Raw genomic sequence first — 7,841 nt, 5'->3', positions numbered from 1 at the left:
CAAAAATCAGTGTACATATAGCAAAGTTCAATCGTTAAAAACCTTGCGACATGTACACTATGGTGTACATTAAATTTAAACTTTATCACGTGACATTATCCTGTTGGACAGTTTAAATTTCAAACATTTTTCCCATCCAATTGTCACTTGACAAGAATGCAAGTATCAAACAACGTGTCAAAAATTAGTGTACGAATAGCAAAGTTCAATCGGTAGGAAACTTGCTACGTGTGCACTATGGTGTACATACTTTGGTTTACACTTTGCCAAGTGATGTTACCCTGCTGGACAGCTTAAATTTCAAACAATTTTCCCATCCCATTGACACTTGACAACAATGCAAGTGTCAAACAATGTGTCAAAAATCAATGTACAAATAACAAAGTTTTAATCGGTAAGGACCTTTCTACATGTACACTATGGTGTACACTTTTGTTTACACTTTGCCCCGTGAAATTTTCCTATTGGGCAGCTTAAATTTCAAAGAGTTTTCCCATTCAATTGACACTTGACTACTATGCTAGTGTCAAAAAACGTGTTAAAAATCAGTGTACAAATTACAAAGTCCAGTTGTTTAGAATCTTGCTACAAGTACACTATGGTATACGCTTTAGTTTACACTTTACCATGTGACATTACCCTGTCGGACAGTTTAAATTTCAAATAGTATTCGCATCCAATTGACACTTAACAGTAGTACAAGTGTCGAACAACGTGCCAAAAATCAGTGTACAAATAGCAAAGTTCAATCGGTAAGGACCTTGCTAAATTTGCATTATGGTGTACACTTTTGTTTACACTTTGAAACGTGACATTACCCAGTCGGATAGTTTAAATTACAAATAGTTTTTCCATCCAATTGACGCTTAACAACAATGCAAGTGTCAAACAATATGTCAAAAATCAATGTACAAATAGCAAATTTCAATGAGTAAGAACCTTGCTATATGTACACTACGGTGCACATGCTTTAGTTGACACTTTGCCAAGTGACGTTACCCTACTGGACAACTTAAATTTCAAACAATTTTCCCATCCCGTTGACACTTGACAATGATGCAAGTGTCAAACAATGTTTCAAAAATCATTGTACAAATATCAAAGTTCAATCGATAAGAACCTTGCTACATGTACACCATGGTGTACACTTTAGTTTACACTTTACCACGTGACATTACCCTGTTGGACAGTTTAAATTTCAAATATTATTCCCATCCAATTGACACTTGAAAACAATGCAAGTGTCAAACAATGTGTCAAAAATTAGTGTACAAATAGTAAAGTTCAATCGGTAAGAACCTTGCTACATGTACACTAAGGTGTACACTTTAGTTTACCTTTTCCCATGTGATATTACACTGTTAGACAGTTTAAATTTCAAATAGTTTTCCCATCCAAATGACACCTAACAATAATGCAAGTGTCAAACAATGTGTCAAAAATCAGTTTACAAATAACAAAGTTCAATCAGTAAGGACCTTTCTACATGTACACTGCGGTGTACAGTTTTGTTTACACTTTGCCACGTGACATTTTCCTGTTGGACAACTTAAATTTCAAAGAGTTTTCTCATTCAATTGACACTTGATTACTATGCTAGTGTCAAAAAAGGTGTTAAAAATATGTGTACAAATTATAAAGTTCAGTTGGTTAAAATCTTGCTACAAGTACACTATGGTATAAACTTTAGTTTACACTTTGCCATGTGACATTATCCTATTGGGCAGTTTAAATTTCAAACAGTTTTTCCATCCAATTGACACTTGACAATAGTGCTAGTGTCGACTAACGTGTCAAAAATCAATGTACAAATAGCAAAGTTCAATCGGTAAGGACCTTGCTAAATTACACTTTTGTTTACACTTTAGCTTGTGACATTACACAGTTGGAAAGTTTAAATTTCAAACAGTTTTTCCATCCAATTGACACTTGATAACAATGCAAGTGTTAAATAACATTTGAAAAATTAGTGTACACATAGCAAAGTTCAATCGATAAGAACCTTGCGACATGTACACTATGGTGTACATTTATTTTAAACTTTACCATGTGGCATTACCCTATTGGACAGTTTCAATTACATACACTTTTCCAATCGAATTGTCACTTGACAACAATGCAAATGTCAAAGAACGTGTAAAAAATATGTGTACAAATAACAAAGTTCAATTGGTTAGAACTTTGCTACATGTACACTATGGTGTACACTTTAGTTTACACATTCCCACGTGACGTTACCTTGTTGGACAGTTTAAATTTCAAACAACTTTTCCATCTAATTCACACTTGAAAACAATGCAAGTGTCAAACAATATGTCAAAAATCAGTTCAAAGATAGCAAAGTTCAATCCGTGAGGACCATGCTACATGTAGACTATGGTGTACACTTTAGTTTACACTTTGTCACGTGACATTACACGGTTGGACAGTTTAAATTTCAAATAATTTTCCCATCCAATTGATACTTACAACAATGCAAGTGTCAAACAACGTGACAAAAATCAGTGTACAAATAGCAAAGTTCAGTCGATGAGAACCTTGTTACATGTACACTACGGTGTACACTTTAGTTTACACTTTACCATGTGACGTTAACCTGTTGGACAGTTTAAATTTGAAATAGTTTTCCCATCCAATATACACTTGATAACAATGGAAGTGCCAAGCAACATGTCTAAAATCTGTGTACAAATAGCAAAGTTGAATCGGTAAGAACCTTGCTACGTGTACACTATGGTGTACACTTTAGTTTACACATTCCCACGTGACGTTACCCTGTTGGACAATTTAAATTTCAAACAGTTTCCCCATCCAATTCACACTTGACAACAATGCAAGTGTCAAAAATCAGTGTACAAATAGTATAGTTCAATCCGTGAGGACCATGCTACATGTACACTATGGTTTACACTAGTTTACACTTTGCCACGTGACATTTTCCTCTTGGACCGTTTAAATTTCAAACAGTTTTCCCATTCAATTGACACTTGACTACAATGCAAGTGTCAAAGAACGTGTTAAAAATCAGTGTACAAATAGCAATGTTTAGTTGGTAAGAACCTTGTTACAAATACACTATGGTGTACACTTTAGTTTACACTTTGCCACGTGACATTACCCTACTGGACAACTTAAATTTCAAAGAATATTCCCATCCAATTAACACTTGACAACAATACAAGTGTCAAACAACGAGTCAAAAATCAGTGTACAAATAGTAAACTTCAATCAGTAAGAACCTCACGACATGTACACAATGGTGTACACTTTAATTTACACTTTGTCACGTGACATTACCCTGTTGGACAGTTTAATGTTCAAATAGTTTTCCCATCCAATTGAAACTTGACAACAATGCAAGTGTCAAACAACATGTCAAAAATTCGTGTAAAAATAGCAAAGTTCAATGGGCAAGAACCTTGCTACATGTACGCTACGGTGTAAACTTTAGTTTACACTTTGGCACGTGACATTACACTGTTGGACAATTTAAATTTCAAATAGCTTTCCCATCCAATTGACACTTGACAACAATGGAAGTGCCAAACAACGTGCCAAAAATCAGTGTACAAATAGCAAAGTTCAATCGGTAAGAACCTTGCAACATGTACACTATGGCGTATAGTTTAGTTTACACTTTGACACGAGACATTGCCTCGTTGGACAGTTTTAATTTCAAACAGTTTTTCCATCCAATTGACACTTGACAACAAGGCAAGTATCGAACAACGTGTTAAAAATCAGTGTAAAAATAGCTAAGTTCAATTGGCAAGAACCTTGCTACATATACACTACGGTGTAAACTTTAGTTTACACTTTGCCACATGACATAACACTGTTGGACAATTTAAATTTTAAATAGTTTTCCCATCAAATTGACACTTGACAACAATGGAAGTGTCAAACAACATGTCAAAAATCTGTGTACAAATAGCAAAGTTCAGTCGGTAACAACTTTGCGACATGTACACTATGGTGTATACTTTAGTTTACACTTTGCCACATGACATTACACTGTTAGACAGTTTAAATTTCAAATAGTTTTTCCATCCAATTGACACTTGACAACAAGGTAAGTGTCAAACAACATGTCAAAAATTAGTGTGCAAATAGTAAAGTTCAATCGTTAAGGACCTTGCCAAATTTACACTATGATGTACACTTTAGTTTACACTTTACCACGTGACATTACCCCATTAGACAGTTTAAATTTCAAATAGTTTTTCGATCCAATTGACACTTGAAAACAATGCAATTGTCAAACAATGTGTCAAAAATAAGTGTACAAATAATAAAGTTCAATTGGTAAAAACCTTGCAACATGTACACTATGGTGTACACTTTAGTTTACACTTTGCCACGTGACATTACCATGTTGGACAGTTTAAATTTCAAACTATTTTCCCTTCCAATTGACACTTGACAGCAATGCTAGTGTCAAATAACATGTCAAAAATTAGTGTACAAATAGCAAAGTTCAATCGGTAAGAACCTTGCTATATGTATACTATGGTGTACACTTTAGTTTACACTTTGCCACGTGACATTACGCTGTTGGACAGTTTAAGTTTCAATCAGTTTTCCAATCTAATTGACCCTTGACAACAATGCAGGTGTCAAAGAACGTGTCAAAAATCAGTGTACAAACAGTAAAGTACAATCGGTATAAACCTTGCTACATGTACAGTTTAGTTTACACTTTACCACGTGACATTATCCTGTTAGACAGTTTAAATTTAAAATAGTTTTTCGATCCAATTGACACTTGAAAACAATGCCGGTGTCGAACAATGTGTCAAAAATCAGTGTACAAATAACAAAGTTCTATCGGTAAGAACCTTACGACATGTACACTATGGTGTACACTTTAGTTTACATTTTGCCACGTGACATTACCATGCTGGACAGTTTAAATTTCAAACAATTTTCCCATCCAATTGACACTTGAGAACAATGCATGTGTCAAACAACTTGTCAAAAATCAGTGTACAGATAGCAAAGTTCAATTGGTAAGAATCTTACGACATGTAGACTATGGTGTACATACTTTAGTTTACACTTTGTCATGTGACGTTACCCTGCTGGGCAGCTTAAATTTCTAACAATTTTCCCATTCAATTGACACTTGGCAACAATACAACTGTCAAACAACGAGTCAAAAATTAGTGTACAAATAGCAAAGTTCAATCGGTAAAAACTTTGCGACATGTACACTATGGTATACACTTTAGTTTAACCTTTGCCACGTGATCTTACCCTGTTGAAATGTTTAAATTTTAAACACTTTTTCCATCCAATTGACACTTGAAAAACAATGCAAGTGTCAAACAACATGTTAAAATCAGTGTACAAATAGCAAAGTTCAATCGGTAAAAACCTTGCTACATGTACACTATGGTGTACCTATTTTAGTTTACACTTTGCCACGTGACATTACCCTATTGGCCGTTTAAATTTCAAACAGTTTTCCAATCCAATTGACACTTGAAAAAAATGGAAGTGTCAAACAATGAGTCAAAAATCAATGTACAAATAGCAAAGTTCAATCAGTAAGGACCTTACTACACGTACACTATGGTTTACACTTTACCATATGACATTTTCCTATCGGACAGTTTATATTTCAAACCGTTTTCCCATTCAATTGACACTTGACTAAAATGCAAGTGTCAAACAAAGTGTTCAAAATCAGTGTACACATAGTAAAGTTCAATAGGTAAGAACCTTGCTACATGTACATTATGGTGTACACTTTTGTTTACACTTTGCCACGTGACATTACCCCATTGGACAGTTTAAATTTTAAATAGTTTTCCCATCCAATTGACACTTGACAACAATGTGTCCAAAATCAGTGTACAAATAGAAAAGTTCAGTCGGCAAGAACCTTGCGACATGTACACTTTAGTTTACACTTTCCCATGACATTTTACTCTGTTAGACAGTTTAAATTTCAAATATTTTTGCCATCCATTTAACACTTGACAACAATGCAAGTGTCAAGAAACTTGTCAAAAATCAATGTACAAATAGCAAAGTTCAATCGATAAGAACCTTGCTACTTGTACACTATGGTGTACACTTTAGTTTACACTTTACCATGTGACATTATCCTGTTGGACAGTATAAATTTCAAATAGTTTTTCCATCCAATTGACACTTGACAATAATGTAAGTGTCAAACAACGTGTCAAAAATCAGTTTACAAATAGCAAAGATCAATCGGTAAGAACCTTGCTACATGTACACTATGGTGTACGCTTTAGTTTACACTTTACCACATAATGTTACCCTGCTTGACAGCTTAAATTTCAAAGAATTTTCCCATCCTATTGATACATGACAACAATGCAAGTGTCGAACAACCTGTCAAAAATCATTGTACAAATAACAAAGTTCAATCGATAAGAACCTCGTGTCATGTACACTCTAGTGTGCACTTCTATTTACCCTTTTCCACATGACATTAACCTGTTGGACAGTTTAAATTTTAAACAATCTTTCCATCCAATTGACACTTGAAAAACAATGCAAGTGTCAAACAACGTGTCAAAAATCAGTGTACAAATAGCAAAATTCAATTGGTTAGGACCTTGCTACATGTACACTATGGTGTAAATACTTTAGTTTACACTTCGCCACGTGACATTACCCTGTTGGACAGATTAAATTACAACCAGTTTTCCCATCCAATTGACACTTGAAAACAATGAAAGTGTGAAACAACGTGTCAAAAATCAGTGTACAAAAAGCAAAGTTCAATCGGAAAAGACCTTGCTACATGTACACTATGGTGTTCACTTTAGTTTACACTTTGCTACGTAACATTTTCTTGCTAGACAATTTATATTTCAAATTGTATTTCCGTTCCATTAACACTAGACTACAATGTAAGTGTCAAACAACGTGTCAAAAATCAGTGTACAAATAGCAAAGTTCAACCGATAAGAACCTTGCACCATGTACACGATGGTGTACATTTTAGTTTACACTTTTCTACGTGACATTACCCTGTTGTACAATTTAAATTTCAAACTTTTTTCCCATCCAATTGACACTTTAAAAACAATGCAAGTGTTAAACAACGTGTCAAAAATAAGTGTACAAATAGTAAAGTTCAATCGATTAGGACCTTGCTACATGTGCACTATGGTGTACACTTTAGTTTACACTTTGCCACGTGATATTACCTATTGGACAGTTTAAATTTCAATCAGTTTTCCCATCCAATTGACACTTGAAAACAATGCAAGTGTCAAACAACGTGTCAAAAATTAGTGTACAAATAGCGAAGTTCAATCGGTAAGGACCTTGCTACATGTACACTTTGGTATTCACTTTAATTTACACTTTGCCATGTGATATTTTTCCTGCTGGACAGTTTATATTTCAAACAATTTTCCCATTCAATTGACAACAATGCAAGTGTCAAACAATGTGTCAAAAATCAGTGCACAAATAGCAAAGTTTAATCGGTAAGAACCTTGCTAAATGTACACTGTGGTGTAAATACTTTAGTTTACACTTTTCCACGTGACGTTACCCTGCTGGATAGCTTAAATTTCAAAGAATTTTCCCATCCCATTGACACATGATAACAATGCAAGTGTCAAACAACGTGTCAAAAATCATTGTACAAATAGCAAATTCAATCAATAAGAACCTTGCTACAAGTATACTATGGTGTACACTTTAGTTTACACTTTGCCACGTGACATTACCCTATTGGACAGTATATATTTTAAACAATTTTTCCATCCAATTAACACTTGACAATAATGCAAGTGTCAAACAACGTGTCAAAAATTAGTGTACAAATAACAAAGTACAATCGGTATGAA

Source organism: Olea europaea, unplaced genomic scaffold (genome assembly GCF_002742605.1).
Source record: "Olea europaea var. sylvestris unplaced genomic scaffold, O_europaea_v1 scaffold6, whole genome shotgun sequence".
NCBI classification, from domain to species: Eukaryota; Viridiplantae; Streptophyta; class Magnoliopsida; order Lamiales; family Oleaceae; genus Olea; species Olea europaea.
Note: the sequence above shows the minus strand (reverse complement) of the source record.